Genomic DNA, 24,074 nt, shown 5'->3' on the forward strand with positions numbered 1-24,074 from the left:
TTCTACAGTGAAATTATGGTCACGCAATACTGTTCCCATACACAGGGTAGAGTAAAAGCATGTCTACAGGTGCTTGCATGGGAAATAATACAATCACTAATGATAATAATACAAGAATATATTCTGTGTTTTGTGTGTGTACAACTACAAACCTACTTTTGCCCCACCCTGTATGTGAACTGGCCAAACTGATCGAGTTTGCAATGGAGTGTTGAGAATCAGGTTAATGTTTTCATTCCTTACTTTTTATTTTGGTGCTCCATGCAGCTAATAGATCAATGAATAAAATACTATTTTTAACTAACGAAACAGGATTACAAAGAAAGCTGATTATATTGAAATAAAATTATCAGTTTTAATTATGACAGAAATATAGATGCTTCCTCATTAACACATTAAATAACATTTCTTCACTACTGTAATTTTAATTAGCATGATATAAATAATATTTTAATATATTTGAAACACTGTTATAAAATATTTGTGGTAGCCACAAATGATAAAGTATATTAATGACTCTGTGGTCTGTTTTCTACATTAAACATAAAATGTCAAAAGAGGCATATTTTTTCCCTTCTGATTTCACAGACCTTTGAATTCTATCATAAATCCATGGATAAGAATGTTTCCTCTACATCAGTGGACTGATTAGATTTCAAGTCAATCAGTGAAAAGTGACCTCTTAGAGATGAATAAAAAATATGTATGTTTTTAAGACTATCTGCAATTTATCTCTGAGTAATATGAATCAGTCACATTCCTGTTAGCAATTAATTTTCCTCAACCCTTATCAGAGCAGCAGCTTCTACCGCCATATTGACCAATTAAACAAAATAGCACCTTGTTCTTTTACCTTTTATTTATGACTGCTAAATTAAATTTTGCAAGTTAGAATGATCATACGTTCCTTTAATCTCTTACACTAATCACATAGAAAAGTATCCGAGGTCTACAACAAAATAGATGCTGCGTACTGTGCCACAAATATAATAATTATGTTCAAGATGCTTACAAATGAAATTAAAGGGAAATTAAGCAATTAAGCAGAGAGACGAGCATTGGATTACTAACCTGGGCCAGGCAGAATGGCTCCCACAAAGAAGGACGGCGAGAAGAAGAAGGGCTATTCTGCCATCAACGAGGCAGTGACCAGGGAATAGTACACTGTCAATACCCACACGTGCATCCAGGGAGTGCGTTTCAAGAAGCACGCCCCTCTGGCACTCAAAGAGATCCAGAAATTTGCCATGAAGGACATGGGGACTCCTGATGTGTGCACTGACACCAGCCTCAACAAAGCCATCTGGGTCAAAGGAGAAAGGAATGTCCCATACGGTATCTGGGCGCGGTTGTCCAGAAAATGTAATGAGGATGAAGATTCACCAGACAAGCTCTATACGTTGGTCGCCACTTTCAAAACCCTACAAACAGTTACTGTGAATGAGAACTAACCACCGATGGTCAAAAAAAAGTTATAAAACTGCCTTTGAGGTTTGGTTTTCTGTTTCTAATGACAATGTAATGTGTTTGCATGTTTTAAAGTAGTTCGCAATTACAGAATCATTTGGAAAGCTTTAAAACAAAGTATTGATAATACAACAGATTCAGCATTTGCAGACTCAATCTGGTGTGTGAGTGAATTGGTAGTGGGGGTCCAATGGGCAGGACAAGCCGGAAATGATGGGTTTTTTTAGGCGAGTTTAGGGACTTGTTCAGATAAGATGTGATGACTCAGCTTGTTCCTAAAGACTAGACGTCCTCTAGTCAAGTTTTTTCAACTGCACACTATTGACATTTTGGCCTGAATAAGCCTCTGCCATGGTAGGCAGTCCTGGACATTGCAGAAGGTTTAGTGAGATCCATGGCTTTTTTCTACTAGATGTCCATTACTGCCCCCGAGTTATGACAAATAAAATGCCTCCAGATTTTTCCCAAATGGCCGCAAAGAGCAAAATCACCCTCCCACCCCCAGCTGAGAACTAGTGATCTGAGACCTTGCTTCTCAGTTTGTACTACAGACCTCAGCTTCATTATCATCACCTAGCAGCTTGCTGTGAAGGCAGACTCTTAGGCTCCATTCACAATTGTCAAATCTGAATCTGCATTTTAAGCAGATTCCTTGCCAATGTGAATGCCCATTGATTTTTGCAAAGCCCCCAATGGGACAGTCGTTGCATCCCAGTAATGGGAATATCGTGAACCTCAGCACGAAGGCATGGCAGAGGGTAGAAGAGCACAGAAGGCCAGGCTGGAGAATGAAGCCAGAGCCAGAGGACAATTCACCTTGACCACATCCTAAGAGCATCAAGATATTCCCTAGAAAAAGGAAATCAGTGAACAGTTTGAATCAGAGAAAGAATCTGTTCAGATGTGCCTTTAAAAATAAGTATGTTTGTACAGGTTTGCTGTCATGTTAATGAAAGGATTAGAATAGGGAGGGTGACTTGTGAATTTATTTCACATCAAACCTCAAATGAGCAATTGTTAATTTTCTGGTTAATCTGAAAATATGACCTCTCCCTCAATCAAAGAGGCACAGTAACTGCACAAGCTATTGTCAGAGAAAAATGCAGAGTAACATTCAATATTTCTTTAAGAAGGAAGTCGTGTGTAATGGCTGGAGAGACATCAGGTTAAGATTAAATCTTTGTATCATATTTAGATGAGTTTCCTGCTGTTCCAGAAATTAATTCGAGTTAATCATGATCTTTCCACCCTTGTCACCCTTTTCTCCACAGCTGAATTAGTCCCTAACACAGCAGCCTTACAAACTGGGAGGCCTGATTTTCGAGTTTGGCCTCAGGACAGGAAGTCAAAAGCTGGCAGAAGATGGATGCTTTGCAGAAGTGACAAATTTAGTTTCCTGGAGAAAGTTGCTGACTGCAATGTTCCAATTGGATCAGCTTATCTACCCCTCCAGATGTTGAAATAATGACAGATGCTTAGAGAAAGCTTGACAAGAGAAAGAAAAGAGCCTGCTGAAGAGTCCAACCTGTTTGTATGCAGGAAAATAAAAGTAACGCTTATTGAGATCCGTATTCTGGTGAGGAGTGTTTATACATCTTTATAACCAAAACAAGGCATCACTGTACGTAAATCCAGTGTGGCAAATCAGAGGATTGTGTCCTGTTGGAAGTATAGATAGCATGAAATTATAATTCTTTTCTTCACAGGGTTAATAAATCATTACATCACTTTATTAAATATGAAAAACCTCTGGGCACTTGTGCTGAGTGAGAGAACCCTAGTTTATAATGACAATGCAGAGGAGTCAGTTTCCCATTGTGTGAAAAATTTCTGGCATTTAATATTAAAAACGTGTTGTAAAGGCATTAACTTATTTCTAGGTAGCTCAATGGGGTATATGACTTAATACTTACTCAACAAGGACAAGGGCAAATCTTTGTTCAGCAAGTTGAAATTTTGTGCCATTGCCCAAAAACTCCCATGTAATTGATTATGGTGATAAATTAAAGGATGAATAGGTGACAGGTCAAAGAGCGAATGAAAAGATGAGTGATTAAGAGTTGTTTGACTTATTTAAAATGCACATAATTATATAGTGTTTGAAATGTCAATAGTAATTTGCTGGGGTATGTACGTGTTTGTGTGTAAAGAAAACAAAATTGTGCTGCTTTACGTGTGTGTCTTTTTTCTGGATTGTTATATCTTTCTTTTCTCTCTGACTTTCTTTAAAGGACGCCAGCAACCTCCCATGAGAGAGACTTGTTCTTAGCAGAGGAAAATCACCCAGTTGCAAAATATGGCTTGCAAGATAAGAGAAACATTTCACCTTTCCTAAGAGGTTTCTTCGCATCTTACTTGGACTGTCGAAAGAACGTTTGGGATCGTTTGCAGTAACTTTTCATTCATGGCTGAAAAGCACTTGTTACTATGAAGTGCTTTCTGCACTGGGTTGAAATCTAACTCTGGACTGCGCGCTCTGAACCGCACTCCTCCAGTATGTCACTACAGGGCAGAGTTGGAGGTCGTGTCCAGCTGGACTAGTGAGCGCGCCCTCGGGGGGTGCGTGGATAACTCAGAACGAGAGAGTGGCGGAGTGGGAAGGGCACGGGCTTTATAATCCGACTTGGGTTCAGCCTCGCGAGTTCCATGGCTTCCTAATGGCGTTTTGGAATGTGACACCTCAGGTTTCTCTAAGTACATCCTAATAAGCACAGAGTAGAGAGCATGTTTGCATGACATATGTCTGCACACGTCTCTGACTTGAATGATTGACATGAACCAGCTAGAAGTAAGAGCGTTTTGGTCACACAGATGGTTTCTCTAATCCTTAATTTTGTATTTAGGAAAAAAAAATACAACCATTTGAATCTTCTGAAGAGCCGCATAAAGCGAGTTACAGAGGTGGAAAAAAAATAACTCAGGTTTTAAATTTCCTAATAAGAGAAGAGGCTTATGTATTCTCTTTGCTGTCCGTTATCTGTATCATTGGAGAAGAGATAAAATATGGATGATGTAAATGTAGGCAATAAAACCTTTCAGTTCTCTTAGGGATATTTCTGCTTCACAATCTGCATTCCAATTAATAAATTAATAAGTCAATTTCCAATCTGCAATTTGTATAACAGTATATTAGCTTTAGTATAAGTGTATATCCTTTGACTAAAATGAATGTTTTTTGTAGCCCAAAGAATACATAAAAGTTACCACTTTAACTATTTGAAGTGTACAGTACACTATCACCAGTGTACGCACACTCTTCTGCAGCAGCTCTCTAGGACGTCCATCACTTGCCAAACTGAAACTCTGTACCCAATGAACAGCGATTTCCCATTCTCCATCTCTCTGCCTTAGTGTTTCCTAATCTATATTAAATCCCCATTTGAATTTCCCCACTTTTTCATGAAGTTAAACTTTATTATAAGACACACTGCAATGTTAATGGTATTAAAGTTTTATTTAGGAAGTAGTATGAGACTATCCGATTTCTGTTTATGGTCATTAGAAATACCATGGAGCATGATGTGACAGTTTTGAAGGCTCCAATGCCTAATAAGATCAGATATCTTCTATGCCACATACTCTGATCTGGAAGTCTGGGCACAGGGATGTAAAAGGACTACTTGTGCTTCATCAAAAAGCAACTGCAGTCTGGATGGAAATTAGAAATTCTAGGCTCTATGACAATACCTAAAAGTCATAATAGCAAATAAACCCAAAGAACAATCTCAATGCAATAATAGCTGCATGTATAATAATTTACTGTGTCAATAAGTATTATACATGCTTTACTTGCAATATGGCTTTAAGGCTGCACCACAACCCAGTATGATTGATAGTGTTATTATTGTCACTTTGCAGAGGAGAGTTCAAATATAATAAAACATGCCAGTGGTTAGAAATATGGCAAGAGGGTATGAGTGGATTTGAATAAGGGAAGGTTGGCAAATTCCATGTACTTCACCCCTGCACAGTCTCAGCTCCTTTGCTCACCTGTTTTAACAGCCTAAATATATTATATATTGGATCGATGTATAAATATATAAACAAAAATTGGTAATGGTCAAAGATATGGGATTAAGAGTATTTAATTAATTAGTAAGTCCTTGGAAATTGATGGTTTATGTCTATTTTGCAAATATTTAATATCTAGGAGCAGACAATAACTCTTGGCTTAAAAGGGGGGTTTTATTTTCATTAGAAACCTGGTTTGGGATAATTTGTCTTTTTTCTTTTTTATAATGAGGTGAATGGCCAGATTCACCAAATTATGTTTCATGAGACCTAATTAAAATCAGGTGAGAGGGCAAGCACGTGTCACCAAGTTGTTCTTAATAAAATGGAAATCCAATGGGTCTAATTAGAGAGAGTGATAGCCTTCATTAGGGTTCCTTGGAGATTGCAAAATCCTATTAATTTTCCTGGATATCCAAGAAAAGATTAAATATGGAGTTTATCTTTAGTCACTAAAATGTTTCAAATGTAGGCATGAACAAAATGTGAATTCTTTACTTATTTCTGCTCTTCCCTACCTATGGCACCTACTGTGACTTTCTCTATTTACAAAGCACAACATTTACATGGAAATACACTTGTGGCTAAAGAGTTCTGTGTGTCAGCCATGGACCTATGCCTTGGAGAGCTCTCTGAGGTTCATGGGCTAGTTGGGGGAGAAGGATAAGTAAATAGATAAATAATTTTGCCATGGTCACTGCAACAAATGTGCATAATTTCCCAAAAAACCTGATGTTGGGAAGTGGGGATGAATGTTCATTAACATTTACATCAAAGGGCTGCAAAACCACAGGGGTCAAGCTTTGTGGTGCATCTGAGTGACAATTACCCTGAACTTAAGGTGGAAAGTCCCCCCCCCCCCCACAGCATCAGCCACATGTTACATGTTGACATTTCTCTCCCCTGTGAGCAGAGCCAGCTAGGAAGAGGTCAGGACATGTATCATCCAGTGTCAGAACACGGTTTTGCATCCAGAGAAGACAAACTCAAGAGCCACAGACTTGCTGTGGGAATATGAGAGCCACACGACCCGACTTGGTCTCAGTTTCTTCATCTTTAAAGTCAAAGAGTTGGTGCCATCAAGTGATTACTCAGCAGTAAAAAGAGAAAAAGCTTCCTGCATAGGCTACACTAGGGATGATCCTCAAAGTCATTATGCCAAGTGATAGAAACTCTGACACACAGGACAGCACACTGTGTGACTCCCCTTATATAAAACGTCCAGAATAAAGATATTTGTAGAGACAGCAGGTAGGAAGAGTGCTTATCTAGGGCTGGGAGTCAGAGCAAGGATTGTCTGTAAATATGTGAGCCTCCAGGATAACTAGAAGGTTCTAAAACTGAATTATGGTGATGGCTGTACAATTCTTTAAATCTAGCAAATTTATTAAATTGGACAATTAAAATAGGTGAATTTCATTTTGTATATATATAAAATCAATAAAGCTGTGAACTGCAAATAGAAAGAAAATTTGACCAAGTTGGGATAATTTCCCAAAGGCCTTTCCCAGGCCTCAAATCCTCTGATTCTATGACTCCAGGTATAATTTTCTTAAAATTCATCTCTTTTTGTACTTAATTTTGACTTTTAAATTAAATTTGAGCTATTCTATTTTTAAAGACATGGCTCCCACAGAGATGTTTACATCACTAGTTCTGAATTATGTGCAAACTCTTGGCAGAACACTTTCTATTGCCTTTCTACTCAGATCTAAGATGCTCACTGTAGTTAGCTCCCTATGGGCCATGCTTTTGGCCAGATACACTTCCTCTGAATGAAAGAGTTAGATATACAAATTTGACCCTACCCAGCCTTTCCCTGACCACTCTGTGACCTAATTCTTAAGATTTGGGCAGGTTTACCCTTCTTAAAATGACCCAGATGCTTCTACACCTTAAGAAGACAGTGATACTTCAAGTAGGATTATTTAGGTCTTCCCGAGGGAAGGAGTTTTCGTCTATTTCACAATAATCAGCTTCTTCTGGGAGACAATGAGCAACATGAATCATCTGTGTTCTTAGCAGAAGTTATTTTGCCTGTTAAAAATGGCATATGCATCTTAGCCTCATCTTCTTATTTAGAATATTAGCAGTTCTTGTTGGCTCACCCTTACAGCAGAAAAAAAAAGATGAAGTGCTAATGGGCATATTTTTTTATAGAGTGCCTGCGTGCACAGACATGTCTTTTGCCACCCAGATGCTTCTTTCATTAATTCACTGAGGCTTGAAAGTCTCTGCATCCATAATTAGCGATAAGACATAAAACTAAGTATAATAACCTTGGAAGAGAGGATACTGACTTGAAGTTCCTTCTTCCTTTTCTCCTTCCCTCCCTTGCTTCCTTTATTCTTTCTACACAGACTATAAACTTGATGAAGTGAGGGACGGGGTAGGAGTTTGCCTGGTATCCCTAGCAGCTCACAGAGAGCCTTGCTCGGTAGACAGAGGCTGGTGAGTGAGAAAGTGAAGTGTCTGCGTGACTGTACAAAGTGTCCGTGTCACAGTAACCAACCCTGAGAAAGGAAACTGTGACGGGAACGGATCGAGCTCCGTTATCATGTGGAATAGTGAGGGGGACAAATACTCAACAAATTATGCAGGTGAAGGTCACAAAAGAGAATAAATAAAACATGTACCCACTCTCCTCAATGATCATTTATAGCAGTGTTCCATGTTAGAATCTGTGAGGAACTTATAAGAAAAATACAAAGTCTGGGACCCAGCCAAGGACAAAGTGAGAATCACTGGAAATGGGTCCAAGGCACCGGTATTATTTTAAATGTTGGGGTCATTCTGGTGCAGAGCTAAGTTTGAAGACTTATAATTTAGAACCTCATGATGATCCAGTTTGGATGTGCGCACCAATATCACTGCTGTCCCACAAGCTCTGGTAGCCTTTTACCTGCTGGCTTTTTCTCCTTAGGTGGGATTCTGACCTTTTGTACCCCAAACTTCAAACTACCTCCTATAGACCTTTCACATAGTCCTCAGTAGAAAGTTTTAATGAATAAGCACTTAATTTATTAGTAACACTCTATCTATGCCCTGGCTGGTTTGGCTCAGTGGATTGAGCGTCGGCCTGCGAGCTAAGTGTCGCTGGTTCGATCTTCCAGTCAGGGCACATCAGAGAAGGAAAACTCTGACTCCAAAAAACCTCCGCTGCCTTGCGGCATACCTCTTCAGGGGAAAGGCTAAGGGAGTAAACCCCGACAGAAAATCCGGAGCCGGAGTCCCTAAGGCGGTTTGACGTTGTAGTCAACACCGGCAACTCCTGCGGCGCACCTGAAGCCAAGCTGTATTGACTCCGTCTTTCCCTTGGACCCTTCAGCTGCGAAGAGAGGGGGGGTCTGCTGCATGGGCAACAGCAGACCCTCCATATCACCCTGCCCAGGCTCTGTAGCTTCAGCTTCACTGGAGAGGACACTCCAGCATCATCGCAAGATGTCGATTCAACACGGGAGGAGACAGATACCGTGTCACTCCCGAGTCGGACTGCACAGCCATTCTCGGCGGTGCAGATAGACTCTTAAGAAGCTACACCATCGTCTCTCGAGACGGACGGCTGCCGACGACGACGACGACGACTCTATCTATCCAGCCTTCAAAGGCAGAAAGAAGTATCTCTGACTTCTCCTGTCTATATGAAATTACTCAACAGGTCTGGCAATCCCATTGTGTGTTTTTATTTTAAAAGTCATTGTTTCTCCATCTCAACAGATGTGGTGAGACTTCGTAATCTCTGATCTGCTGACTGTATTGTATCCTAAATATATCCCTCTCCTCTCTCCAGTTTATTCTACTCGGTGCTTCCAGAGCAAGCTTGCCTTCCTAAAACACACACCGTGGTCTCCTCTGCTTTATAAAAATACTGAGTAAAGGAAAAACAAAACAAATGTCCTTCAAAATAGCTTATCATAAAGCTATTTAGACTCCTTAAGGTTGCAACAGAATTTTTTACATAATTTGAATCTAGAACTTTTTTCCAAACTCTTCTCCCTCTGCTCCCCTTTCTGCTCATCTCTACTGGACAAGTCATTTGTCTTAATCATGTCTGTGTTTCAAACCTCCCACGGCCTGTAGTTGCCACATTTCTGAACTCAAATGCCTTTCTTCCCTACTTCTCTTTAACTCCAGATCGCTCAAGGGTATGGCTATTTCCTTCAACTTAAGTTCAAATGCAAATTCTTTGTGAACCTTTACCTGTAACTCTGAATCTTATAGATTTGATGCATGCTGTTGGTTTTAGCTGAGGGAATAAGAGTCAGTCCCAGGGCTACTGATCCTGATTATGTAACAAAAATACAGCTTACATTGAACAATGGATTTAATTTAAAACTCACAATTATACTCATTTCTCCAAAATCACTGTGAGTTTGTTCAAGTCATCAATTAAAATGGATACTGAAAAAAATTGTAGATATAGAGAATGCTTACTTTTCATAAGCCAAAATTCTGGAAATAAGATTGAAACTAGTATACCAGAATTGATTGGTGAAAGTCTGTCTTTTTATTTTACTTCATTTGACATTTATCTTTCAGATAGTTTACGATGCCCTTGAATATAGGGAAAAAATTATTCAGTGTGATTTGTGGAAGGTAGTTCAGGTATGAATGTTTTAGTGGAACTGTTTTTATAAAATTGTATTGTCCCTCCAAAATATACCAGCCTGTCTTCTTAACATCCTTTTCTTCAGCATGTTTCCAATAATTGTAACAGGAGAATATATATGATGTAATTACTATAGACAATTTAATGTGGTAACAAGAACTAGAGCTTCATAGGCACCTGATTTATAACTTAAGGAGTCATTGAAACTTTTAACAACCAGGAAACCCACACGTCATGAGCAGCAGTCACTAAGGAAAGTCCAGGGGATACATGGGTGGTACCCTCACATAATAAAGCCAGTTATTAGATTTCCTAATATAAGTAGTAATCCCCAAAGAATGTCCATATACTGCTAACTTCATCAGTCACCCTGAAGACCCACTTCTATTTAGAGTGTGAATCTCTTGGATTAGCAGATTTGCATTTAAATGGTCTATTTTCCCCTTGCAGCCATGGTTTTCTGCATAGGATCAGACTCTGCAGGGCACAAACAGAAAGTTCCTAATAAATCCTCCCATTGTGAAGGCTCTGGAGTTTATCAAAGAAATATTAAGCTATTCTATCTAACAGAGACATTTGAATAAAGGTTTTCCTGTTTCTCCTTTTGGGAGTTTTAAAATATATTTAGGGTAATTAGATATTTCCCTGCAGGCCATCTTTATAAATTTGAGAAAAATGCCATCCATTTTCTTAGTAAATTAAGGAAAACCACAGAGTTGAAGCCTAATCACTAATTTCAATAGCAAAGCAGGCAGCAGTTTAAGACTAATAGAAGTCTCTTTCTAATACTGTGTGCTTCTTGGTCCAGAGTCTTTCAGAAATTAAGTAAATGAAGAAGCAAAGGGAGCATGCCAGAATCTTGCTGTTAAAGGCCCCTCCTTTACAATCGTAAAACCAGCCACTGGGGCCGGAGATGCCCTCTCATAATCTGTGATGTAACAGCCTGACTTTAGACATTGTTTGTCCAGTTTGCAAAAAGGGAGAATTGTGGCTAGAATAACTCAAAGCATGGGGCAAAGTCTGTGGCATGGTGTAGATATTTTATCACTATCAAAGGCTTCTCAGAGTCTTTTGAGACGTCGTCCAAATGTGCTGTTTATTATAACCAAAGGCTCACATGATGGACAGGCCTGTACATGGTGAATCAAAGAGAGAGGAGGAAAAGCTCTGTCCATGTATCATGCTCCAGTGTGTGTGTATGTGGTAGCGGGGTGGGGGTGGGGGGGAGTGCGGGGTAGGTGGGTATAAAAACTCCTAAAGACAAAAATGTAAACTTCAGTAAATGGAATTACAAATAACCTTCTCTTAGTTAGAATGTCTCAACACCTCACATCTCAGGTCCCAGTAATTTAACTTACTGATTTACTTTTATTCCAATACAAATACAAACAAAATTTATTTCCTTAGGTCTGTGCAAGATGATACTAAACACACTTTAGGGAAAAATAAACATATAAAGATTGCTAGGAAAACCTGTGTTGAAAGATAATGAGTGTAAGAGGGACATCCTATACATATCAGAAATATCTCAGAGCTTCTTTAAAGATAAATAAACAAACTATATGCACACATACACACACACACATATAGTACTGTCATGCAGTAGATAAAACAGTGAAATACAATAGAGTCCATCAGAATCCAGAACTACATATGGAATCCAGAACGACATAAGTGAAGCATCTCAAAGCACAGATGCCAAGTTGGCCTTTGTAACACAGACAGTGCTGGAGAAACAGGATAGCAATTAGGGAAATGATGAGATTGATCTCTTTCTCACACCATACACAGGAGTACATTTTAAATAAATCAGAGACCAAGAAGAAGAAGGAGAAGAGGGAAGAAGAGGAGGAAGTAGGATAACAAGAAGTTCTTCAAGTACTAGAAAATCAAAAATAATTCCTTATTAACCTGGGATGGGGGGAATAAAGAGAATGAATGACAAGACAAAATTACCCTAGTGTATAAAGTACCTTCAAAGACTAGAGAAACAATAGCCCATCAATCATACATAAAAATGAGCAAATGACACAAATATAAAAGACATAAAAACTGGGTGCAAAATATACCAATTGATAAGGCTTCATATATAATAAGAGTGAGCATTCAGATATTATATTTTAACTATCAGATTGACCAAACTCCAAAAATTTGACAACGTACTCCACTGTCTAGCTTTAGAGTAACCTGCATTGCTCCCCCAAAACTTAAAGGCCTCTTTAGCCAAGATGTAGCAAAAGTATGTACATTTATCCTATGGCCAAACAATATAACTTCTAGGATTTTATCCTGATGATATACACTCAGTAATAAAACACACAGTATACAAGGTTATTCTCCTCAGTATTATATTTAAATGCAACACACTGGGAACTGTCTAAATGTCCAAACATGAGACTCTGTTGAATAAACTATTCTGCATATACACAGTGTTGCTTTGAAAACAAGGATGTCTCTGAACAAATATGAAGAGGTTTCCAAAGCAATGTTACTACATTAAGCAAGCACACTCCATAGTATGTTGCCTTTTTCTTAGGAAAGAATGCAGTGGGGGGAATGTGTCAAAAAGGATGATGGAAAAAACTAAGTCTATAGAAAATAAATCATTAAAAATAAGACAACCGTTTTCCATGTGCGTAATTTCTATAGTGTGGTAAGCACAGAAATTCTGAAACTCCACATTTTGTGTACGATCTAGCAAATGAGCAAAAGTGTGGCTGTTCCTGGAAGCGAGGCCGTCTTTAAAGAATAAAATAGAGACAAATATTGAAATCATGATTTCATGTGGGTATCTTTGCATGTGTTTATTTATATGTATAGAATATATAGAGAGAAATATATTATATATGTATGTCTGTACGCATGTGCCTGTATTTATTTGTTCTAGCTCAGTTCAGTGAAAAGGCCTAGAAGGAACATCAATTTTAGTAGTAATGACCATACTTGGAATTCATGCCCTGGCTTTAAAGTATTCCTCACTATCAAAAGGAAATCAGGAATTCTGCAGTAATAATGGACTCTGGCCCCAGGAGACAAGGAGAGTACAGAATAAGCCTGAAACACCTAGTTATGCCACCAGGAAGAATGTGAACCCTGATATGACAAAAACACCACAAAAGAACTTGAAGGCCAGCTCAATGAAGTTCCCACAGCCAAACACAGACAGCTTTATCATCAACATAGATAAAGGCCATGACAGATTTTAACCCTTTCCATGAAACAAAATGTGTGATTTCACTTTCACCATGACTAGAGCTAAAGATAAATGAATAAATACGAATAGTTAAAAGAGAAGAGACAAAACCCCCTCATAGTGGCATGTCTCTATGGCGAAGTGACCAGTAGAATTGGACAATCATTTCATTATCTCACTGTGACAATGTAGCCTGGGGAGTACGGGCTGGTGACAGCAGCATAGCCTCATCTCTTAAAGTCTCCACACAGATCACTCATTACGTGGAAAAGGAAATGCAGTTGCGTGCAAGGGGGAAAGTGGACCATATCTAGACCAAGAGATGACTATCAACATCCCCATGAGGGCCAGGCAGTTGCCATGAGCCTCATCTGTGTGCAATGCTTCAAAACTGGTCCTGTCTTATCCCTGCCATCACCCTACTAGGAAAACACAACTGGGCTCTAGACCCTGGGAACAGCAAGTTGAGAAGTAATCTGCCAGCCTGTATTTTCCAAAATGGCAGCATCCTCAAAGGTGAAATAGTGCTGAGAGTCCATTTAAAATTAGGTAAAGACTAAAGGCAGGAGGCAACTATGTACAAAGCATGACCTTCAACTGCATTCTGTATTGAGGGGAAAGTGCTGTAGGAAAATAGCATCTAGCCAACAAGTAGAAAGGATATGAATTATCATACTGAGATTGAGAAGGAAGTATTAAGACACAGATGTTGAGGTGAAGTTGATGCCTCATATGCCTTTAGTCACAAGCATTCTGGCTGACACCACATTGGTTCGTTATCATTACCCAAATTCCAGACGTGACTTGGATTTCACCGGTGTCATTTTCCTTTCTAGGGTCCAATCCAGAATACCATATTATATTTATTGAGCTTTAAATGAGTATTATAAAATCAATCAACAGCATTCCGGGACCAGACATCACAGTCCCCGTATTATTATTAACTCTGCCCTGTTCCAAGATCTCGGGTCCATTTTAGTCACAGCAATATGAAAGTTCGGTGCCAAAGTCTTTGATGTTCTTCATAAATTTTATAAGCAAATGCATAGGATAGCAACAAAATCAATTATTTCAAATGTATATTTATTTATTAACAGTTAGTGTTAATAAAATCTGTTCTTTATTAGAAATGATTTTTTGAACAGTTAACATCACATTATCAGGTGTGAAATAATTTGAGAAACCACTTCTGCAAACTTGACTTTCCATAGAACTCCAGAACTCAGATCTTGACACAGGACTGGATTTAAATTTGCAGCCATTAAGGCTTGTCTCCACTTTATATTAGGGTTTTAATTTAATATTTGTCACTAAGAAAACTGATTTGCATTTTAATGGGAAAATCACTATGCAAACATTTGAAACATTTTACCTAAAGGTTGACAGCAAACTAAAAGAAGGGAGTTCATAACCTAAAGAAGGAAAAAAAACCTTAAATTGAATATACTGGGAGTATTTTATTTTTCCAATTAGATATTTTACTGGAAATTAAACCTATATTTTCAGTTTTCTAAATATGAGATAGGACTTTTCCATTGAAATAGAGATGTATACTTTATTTATATTTAAAACACTTGTCATACAGAACCTCTTTATCAAAACTATAAAGAATTGACTTTGTCTTTAAAAATAAATCTTTGTTCTGCATGATTATTTGTGTCTTGTATTTCTCATCTATATATTTTTCATTAAGAGTCCAAGAGAATCCCGGATATATAAGTGTGCATGATTCATAGTTAGGGAAAATGTAATAGAAAAGAGAAATGGTGACAGAGGACATATATCCATTATTGAGAATGGTCACTGGATTTATCTGATGGCAAAAAAAGAATGTGTGTCAGTTGATTGAATGTTATCTACAAGATTTTCATTTCTGCCAGATTTGATAACCAAAAGAGAGTGAACTTGAACAATGTCTGAATGACTTGGTCCACAATAGATCAGCATACAAAAGTCTGTGAATCCAGTCAGTGACTATAATGAGAACTTTTATTGTCACTTGGGTGATCAAAATGTTTCATTTAAACACTTGTGAAAGCTTAATGTGAAGAGTAAAATATCAGTGGTTGTTAGCAGTAATGATTTTTAAATCAGGATCATTAACCAAACTCGATTTCTGAAAGAATTTGGGATAAATGCTGTTGCAATAGCACATCAGTTTAGATGGGTGTTTAGAATTAAAAAAAAATAAAAAAGAATGAATAAAGACATCAACTGACGAATGAAAAGTTCAAGCTCAAAAATATTGACTTCAAACTTTTAGGTAGATGAACTAACTCCACTGAGAAGACACACAGAAGGAACCATTGACGGGAGGCCAGATTCTCAGCACATTCTTTCTCTTGCAGAAGCTGAGCTCAACTCGGAGCTCATATTGAATTCCCGGGAGCTACAAGGGAGTTTAGATGAGCACAACAGGGGGTAAAGCAAGATCAGACTGTGGTCTCTTACTGCCACGTTCAGTGCCTCAGAAGTTGGTGGGAATTCTCATGTGGAGAAACTCAATAGGAGCCGTGACTAAGGAGAGTACATCTGTATCTTTTCTGCCCTGCATGGCAGACCAAACTCCCATATAATGAATGAGCTCGTTTATCATTTGGAACTCATTATTAGAAAGCATTGTAAGCATATTAGTAACAACTTAAAGTCTGTAACCTTTCAATAATAACTCCAGAAAGCACTTATTTTATAACCCTGTCCTGAAATAGTCAGATAAACCAGGGTATAAAACCAAATTGATCATTTCCTAGTTTTGAAACATTCACTGTGCAACTTACAAACGATGACCTCAGTGCTGACTTTAATGAAGTAGTACCTCCTCCATGAGATAGCCTTGAGTATCAATGTAGTAACATATCACAGTAACTTCTTTGGCAGCTGGGATGAAAGGGGAGCTCAACAAATGCTATGTGTTTTCTCTTTCGATTCAACTGGACACTTAATGATTCTGGCAAATCTAAAACATAGGGTTCCTTTAAAATCTGAAGAATAAAGTAGCTTGAAACTTGATTGATTAGATTGTTTTTTTTAATCTGCTGATGTTAAGATAAATAGCCATATAATGACTGATTTGTTGAGATTTTTTAAAAAACTGCAAAGGGGATACCTTAGAATATAGTCTGTTTGATGTCATTGAAATGTGACAATGTGTCTTTTAGGAGAGATTCCAAAAACTGATAAAATTTACATTTGGGAGTCTTTCCCCAAAGAAAACTTGGAAAACAGCCCAACTTCTTTTCTGATGCTAATATTTTGAGAAACTATAGTCTAATGACTATCAATTAAGTCCCATGATGAATTGGTTCTTTTGTTGGTTAAAGTGGACTATGATCCTATCTGAGCCTGGGTCATCTAGAAAAAGAGACTGGGGAAAATATAACAGTGATGACACTGTATTAGTAAAGGCTTAGCATCAGGACAGTAATGGTGACAAGAGGGAAAGATGTGACGCTCTGTCGTGTTATGTTTTGTATTCTGGCCACTCCCTCAGAGAGCATCAGGGAGAAATCGCAGTTCACTTAGTAGGTGTGCTCATGTGGCCTGCTCGGCTTTGCAAATGCTACACACACACACACACACCCTCAGAGGGGATATATGAAAGATGTAAGGAGCAGGAATTTATGTGTATGATCCTATTCCAACAGTCACCACTAGCCAAAGTTTACCCAACAGAGAATGGACCCCATTGCACTTGTGAGTTATGTCATATGCCCCCTGGTGGCCACACGTGAAGACCTGTGGCCTTACACCCAAGTCCAAAGGTAAAGAAGGCAATTCTATGTAAACAGAATGTGACACACAGGGTCCAGAGTTTTAGCTTGCCCTCATTCATCTCAGGAAATGCAGAACCAGAGTCATTCATGGGCTGCAAAGCATTCTCTGATGCTCTTGTCTCAGACATCTTCTCACGGTGCCCACATGCCAAAAGAAGTACCTAACAATTCATATGATTGTATAGTAAGGTCCAAATGATGTCCTAAGTACTTATGTCCAAAGAACTTACTGGTCATTTTCTTAAGTGCATATACATTTTAAAAATAACATATAACATTATAATATTATAATTTCATCCTGAACTAACCACAATTAATTATTAAGAGGTTGTCTGCTGCACAGTCTTTTAAGCCTTGGGATTAACTTGTATATCGCTATTCGTGTTCCTTATTCTATGGTGATTTTCATGGCACTTTTGCAAACATATGATGTAATCAAAATGGTATATATTTCTCAACCTCTCTTCCAGGGCCCATTCCATTGGTACTTCCTCTTGGAACATTTCTAATTCTATAGGGCAATATTGAAAAAAGGAGAAGAGGAAGAAGAAGAAGAAAAAGAAGAAGAGTAAGAGGAGAAAGAGAAAGAAGAATAAGGAGAAGAAGAAATATAAAATAACACACTGTTTAAGCAGCAAACTACCTCAGATTTGTTACTTTATAATTTGGGGGAAGTCTAACAAATGCTTAGAATTGCAGTATGTCCTGAAGAACCCCTGTGTAGTTTTACAGTGCACAAGGGCACCTTGGGACTCGGTATGGTAATCTTGGCTGCCAAGCAGAGGTAAAGGAAACAGGTGGCAACTTATGAAACCAGGAACTGAATGACAGAATGTGAGGAAGCTTAAACGACTGTGTCCTATAAGAGTTCGTTCCACATTTTTCAGATCAAACCTATCAGAATTATCAAGTAACCACATAACCAACTACATAGCATTGTAGAATATAGCCTCATTTCTGGATTCTGATTCAATAAAATCTCAGTTGGTTGACTCTAGGAAGATGCCTCAAAGTCCAAGTTTGCTAATGTATGAGATGAAACCATATAGACTCTCCTCCATGAATTCTAAAGGAGTATTAAGTGAGCTATTTCTTTGCAGAAGTTTGCACAGTACCTGTCTCATGGTTGCTGCTCAATGGCTTGTCTGCTGATGCTGATGATGGTGTCCTCAAGATGCCAGGAGCCAAATCCATTTCATACTCCAACCACTGACATCACCTGCTACACTCTCTTCCTTGAATCTGTGGTACCTTCACCTAAGAACAGAGGCAAAATTATTCTAGGTAAGAAGATAAAAACAAACTCTAGACATTTTACAGAGGTTAACACCCCCCTCCTCCCAACCTGGGACAACTTGGCCACAGTGTTGGTGAAAACTACTTTCATGTTGCTTGGAAACCCCATCTGTTTCAATTACATCTTGTCTGTTAGCCACAGTAGACCAGGTGTAGCAAAATAACAGGCATGGTCCAGCTAACTTTAAACTGTTATTCTTCATGTAGGTGAAAGCTACAGAAAATTTAGTATCCTCATGATACTTGTCTATTAGTTTTGTCTCAAGTGCTGACTTCCGTTCTTATGAATTTCAGCTACTGATCATGTTCTTGACCCCATGTGTTAAATTACCACTCACTCTTGGACTTTTTTGTATGTTGCTTCTTATCTTCCTGTTAGAGATTTCTTATGTCATCTTTAGCCATTAGATTATAGACTAGGGTAATGTTTTCTTGTCTCATCTGTCATAGACCATCCCTAGTCCTAATTGGGATTGCTTATTTGAAGGATATAACAACATACTATGTTGTCATTAAATACACAATAACAGGCATTGTATAATTTTATTTTGAAGGGACATCATGGGCCAAGAGTCTAAATTTTAGTTCAATTCAACAAAGCCAGTCCCACGCACTCAGATATGTCCAGCAAGGGAAAAGGGGAATGAGTGTTAAGCAGTTAAAATAAATCCCTTACAGGTATTAATTCTTTGAAATATGTGGCACTCAGAATCTGTTGTTAACAAGTTCCTTTAAACTCACCAATAAGTTAATAAGTGTCTCATCTTGCTCTTCTAAAATAGAGAATTTAGAACTTTAAAAATTTGTATAAGTATGTGTGTGCATGCAAGAGAGATAACTAGAGAGACATGAGTTAGGGGGAGAGGACGAGGGAGATTAAGAATATTATTTTCTTTTTCTTCCTTCCTTCCTTCCTTCCTTCCTTCCTTCCTTCCTTCCTTCATTCCTTCCTTCCTTCCTTCTTTCCTTCCTTCCTTCCTTTCTTCCTTCCTTCCTTTCTCTCTCAGTGGAGCATATTGAAATGCTTTATAGGCAACCAGTCACAGCAGTTCTAAAAGGAGCTGACACGTAGCCATGTAGAGACTGCCACTAAACTTTATTTTTCTGTAAATACAGGGTGGGGCAAAAGTAGGTTTACAGTCATTTTTATGGAAAACAATACAATAACTAATAAATAATAATACAAAAAAAGCTCTGTGCTTTGCATGCGCACAACTGTAAACCTACTTTTGCCAAGCCTTGTATTAATATCCCATTTTCTTTAATCCTTGTTCAATTTTTTTAAATCCTGATTTCTTCCTTGGAGATGAAATTTTACTTCCTCTGGTTCTGATCTGTGCCCAGTGGTCTTATTCCAAAGAGGCCCACTCACAGAAATAAACTATACTGTGGGCAGGTTTGCCATATTTATGCATTGGCTTTATTTCTCTCATATATTACACATTTCCTTCTACTTGAATTATTGTGACTTGTATATTTGTGTTTCCCACTAGATTCCTAAGCCTCTTTTGGACAGGAGTCATTAATTTATTTTGCCTTCTTCTTGATTTAAGGAGATTACAATCTCAGAAAAATATTATGTTTGTTTTATATGTAACAGTTTATAAAGTGCTTCCATGCACATTAAGCGGTTGACATTCTCCATTTGATATCACAGCCAATGGAATGTGTGCCATTATCGCCATTTTATGGATGACATAGCTGTGACTTATAGAAACCTTTCATAAATATAATGGAAGGGCTGTGATTCCAACTCCAGTTTCCAGAATTCAAGTACAGTGTGCGTGTTGTTACAGCATGTTTAGCTCAACACTCATTTTTCCCAGCACTGCTACACCACATAGGCCCATGTATACATTAAAATGTACACAGCAGAAATGTGAAGGAATCCTGACAGTATTATTCTGAGGGAGAAAAAAATAAGTCCAACATTTTTAAAGAAGAGACCATGTCTTCCAACATGAGTCCCCAGTGATGACAAACAAGACCCTGGGAGAGTATGAAGCGGCCCCGGTTTCTCCAGTGCTCACGTTTCGGGGCTGAATTACACACGGAATATGCAAATCACAACTTTCTGAATGTACACGGATTCCATAAACAAACACAGTGCATTTTCAAGAGCGACTTTAATTTTTCTTCTTTTCATCCTAATTGTCGACATTCAGAGAAGGAGCACACAGTTTGAGCAGTAAAAAAGCCAGGAAAATTAAACACAGAAACAGTCTGCTCTGTATAATATGTCTCCTCTTTCATTAAAAGAATGAAATATTGTCAGTGCCCTTTATAGTTTTAATTAAGTATGTCAGTATGATACTTAATTGGGAGAAATATGCAAATGCTTGTTTTTTTATAAGGCCAAAGCTAAATAAACACAGCATACTGCACGCACCCACCTCATCATATGTCTAGCAGAAGTCTTGTGCAGATAAAGTTATTATACATGGCCCTTTTTATCTAGAAGGTTATTACCAACATTTTCTTGCATAGGGATCTATATAAAAATACTAGCAAGTTTGTAATTTTTTCCCGTATATCACGCAATACTCCACGTGGAGCAAATTAACATGACTGATGCCAGGGGCTAGCATGTTCCATGTTTGTGACCTGGCTTCTGTGCACGGTGACGCTGAGGAATGGATCAAGCTGCCTTCCCACCCCTCCCTGAGTGCCCACCCCTGCAGGACTGCTTTACCCTGGCGTATTATGTCTTTCTAGACATTAAGAACAAAAAGACATAAGATACTGGAAGACTTTGAGGGCTAGCAGGTAGCCTGTTAAACTTCAACCCCTAAGGATTACTGTCTAAACCATCATGAGCAGATGGGTGTTGCAAACTTAGGTGCTGTCTTCTACCGTCTGCTCTAAAACACCCTCGAGGCCACACAAGTAATTTTACATACGAACTGTCATTGAATATTTGCATTTCTTTGCCTTTATTCTATGTACATACAATATTCTTTAATTGAAAATTTCCATTTCCTTATCTGCTTCTTATCATGTAACCCATTTTCTGTCTAATTGAAATACCCTGTCTTCTACAAAGTCTTCCCTGATTCCTTCAGAGATATTCTGTGCCTTACTTTTTATGACTTCTTTAGCCCTTCTTTATGACTTCTTTAGGACTTATTTTAGCCCTTCATACTGAACTGTAGTATAAAAGTTACTATAATATATTGTCATTAATTTACTTTGTAATGCTATCCTCAACCACTGCACCTCCATGGCAAACTTGAGACTTCTTTGCCACTCTGAACCTATTGTTATTCATTTTTAATGGGCCACTCCCCTGGTCCCATGCAAACTAAATAGGCATTTAATAAATATTGTCAATTTAAAGTTCCCTTGTGTGACACCTTTACTGCTAAGTGTCTAAGACATATTATCGATAAAGATTATAATATATCATTTTGGAGAGATGGTCATTGAGCAATATATTCAACAGAATTACGGTGATTTTTTTAAGTATGCAAAGGACTAAAGAAATATGCTTTGGTCATGAATTTTTAAAAAATAATTGATGGCAACTTAAAACATTCCTAACAATTCTATCCATACTTATCCAACCTTTTCCTCATCAATGAAGGACATCCTAAATTGCTAGGTCCTGTGTGACTTTGATAAGGGTTAACTGTAAGAGAAGTAGAAATTATTAACTTTGATTGTAAAATAATGTCTGTTTATAACCTCAGATAAAGATAAACCCTTCTGTTACTAGTTCACGTAAGCTATTATTTATGAATTATTTCTTTTTTCCTGCTTATATATAATAGGGCTACATCTTCCATTATTATCAGGTGAGGCAGAGATACTAATTTCTGGAATGGAACCAATTTCTTGAACCCAGAAGGGTCCCCCTCACCTTTGTACCTTGGCATATGCATTCTCTCAGCATTGATCCCTTCCTCCACACTTCTTCACCTGTGTCTGTCAAGGCATGATAATTATCACTCTTTTTTTTTTTTTTTTACAAACTTTCTCTGACTTCCCCAAATTTAAAAATAAATGCCCATAACCTATGCCCCAATAATATGTTATTAACTCTTAGTTTTCATTCAACAAATATTTCTGAGAACCACCTGTATATTTGGAACTGAGGGTACAGTGTCTTTTCTGCTAGGCTTCAGTCGGGTTAGGGATTTTTCTAACATAAAATATTTCAGACAGTATTAATTGTGTGTGTCTTCCTCTCTGATTCTAAACTTTTCTTTGGAACAGAGGTTACATCTTTCATTGCATCCTGAGCACCTAGAGCGTGGGAAAGGGTGTATTCAGTAAAATGTTGACTGAATGAGCACCCAAAGAACTTTACGTTTGCTTACTCTAATTCTCAACTCATTGACCAATAAACAAACCCCCCAATTCTCAGAGGGGTCGATAGGGTGGGACGTATGTTTTATGCCTTCTTGCAATGTAGTATTCTGCGTAAAATCAGACCTCACCAAGTGTTTTGAGGGAAGGCCACTACAAATTTAAGGCCACTATAAATTTGTAAATTTGTGTGTATGCCACAGTACATACGGATGCGTGTAACATGGATGGTGAGGTTGTTACGTGTCACTGTCTTTGAGTTCTCTGTCTTCCAATGGGTATTTAATCACAACGCAGTCCTAATAACGTCAGCTCCACAAAAGCAGACCTTCTTTTCAGTGCGAGGGCACAAATGTCAACATAAAACATATAGATCAGTGAGCACACAGATACCTGCAGCGCCCCATAACTTCGTTCATGTTGCCGATACATTTCCCCATAATTGATCTCTTGCCCCAGGAACTGATGAGATTAAAGGCAATTCAATCAGTATTTGGAAAATGCTGAGGATGTCTTCCAATACATCCTGAGCTGGCGAGGACGATGCTCTGCTCGTTTGGGAAGCCAAGGGGACGCGCAGGCTAATGACCGTGAGAGCTCGGCCAGCAGGTTGTTGGGACTGGGACAGCGGCGCCCCGCACGGAGCCCGCGGAGCGGGAAGCGGTCCGTGCTGCTCCACGAGGTCAGTTACACAGGAACCGCGCCGAGTGCTTGACCCTGGAGAGAAGAGGCGCTACAGAGAGAAACCGGAGGGAGACCGAGAAAGCAATCCTTACTGATCTTAAGATGTAAGAGCAGAGGCCATTACAAGTACACCTATTTTGATTTGCCAAGGAATTGAGGAATGACAATCATCTCTAGCTTACCACTTAGACTTCCTTCTTTTCTGAGTAGCATCGTAGAATAATTTATAGCTACGGCAAACAAAAAGAATTTGCAGCTCCTAAGTGACCTAAAAATAACTAATAGCCTATGATCTAAAAAGTAAAGGATACATTTTTTTCACTACATTATATATGAAGAAACCCTGGCTGGTTTGGCTCAGTGGATTGAGCGTCGGCCTGCGAGCTAAGTGTCGCTGGTTCGATCTTCCAGTCAGGGCACATCAGAGAAGGAAAACTCTGACTCCAAAAAACCTCCGCTGCCTTGCGGCATACCTCTTCAGGGGAAAGGCTAAGGGAGTAAACCCCGACAGAAAATCTGGAGCCGGAGTCCCTAAGGCGGTCTGACGTTGTAGTCAACACCGGCAACTCCTGCGGCGCACCTGAAGCCAAGCTGTATTGACTCCGTCTTTCCCTTGGGCCCTTCAGTTGCGAAGAGAGGGGGGGTCTGCTGCATGGGCAACAGCAGACCCTCCATATCACCCTGCCCAGGCTCTGCAGCTTCAGCTTCACTGGAGAGGATACTCCAGCGTCAT

General features: G+C 38.6%; 1 pseudogene; it reads left to right on the plus strand.

The window, feature by feature from the left end:
- Positions 1-1,085: 1,085 nt before the first annotated feature.
- On the plus strand, positions 1,086-1,451 carry LOC149994034 (large ribosomal subunit protein eL31 pseudogene; annotated as a pseudogene).
- The last annotated feature ends 22,623 nt before the right edge of the window (positions 1,452-24,074 follow it).

This window comes from Furipterus horrens, unplaced genomic scaffold (genome assembly GCF_987537825.1).
Source record: "Furipterus horrens unplaced genomic scaffold, mFurHor1.1.pri manual_scaffold_13, whole genome shotgun sequence".
NCBI classification, from domain to species: domain Eukaryota; kingdom Metazoa; phylum Chordata; class Mammalia; order Chiroptera; family Furipteridae; genus Furipterus; species Furipterus horrens.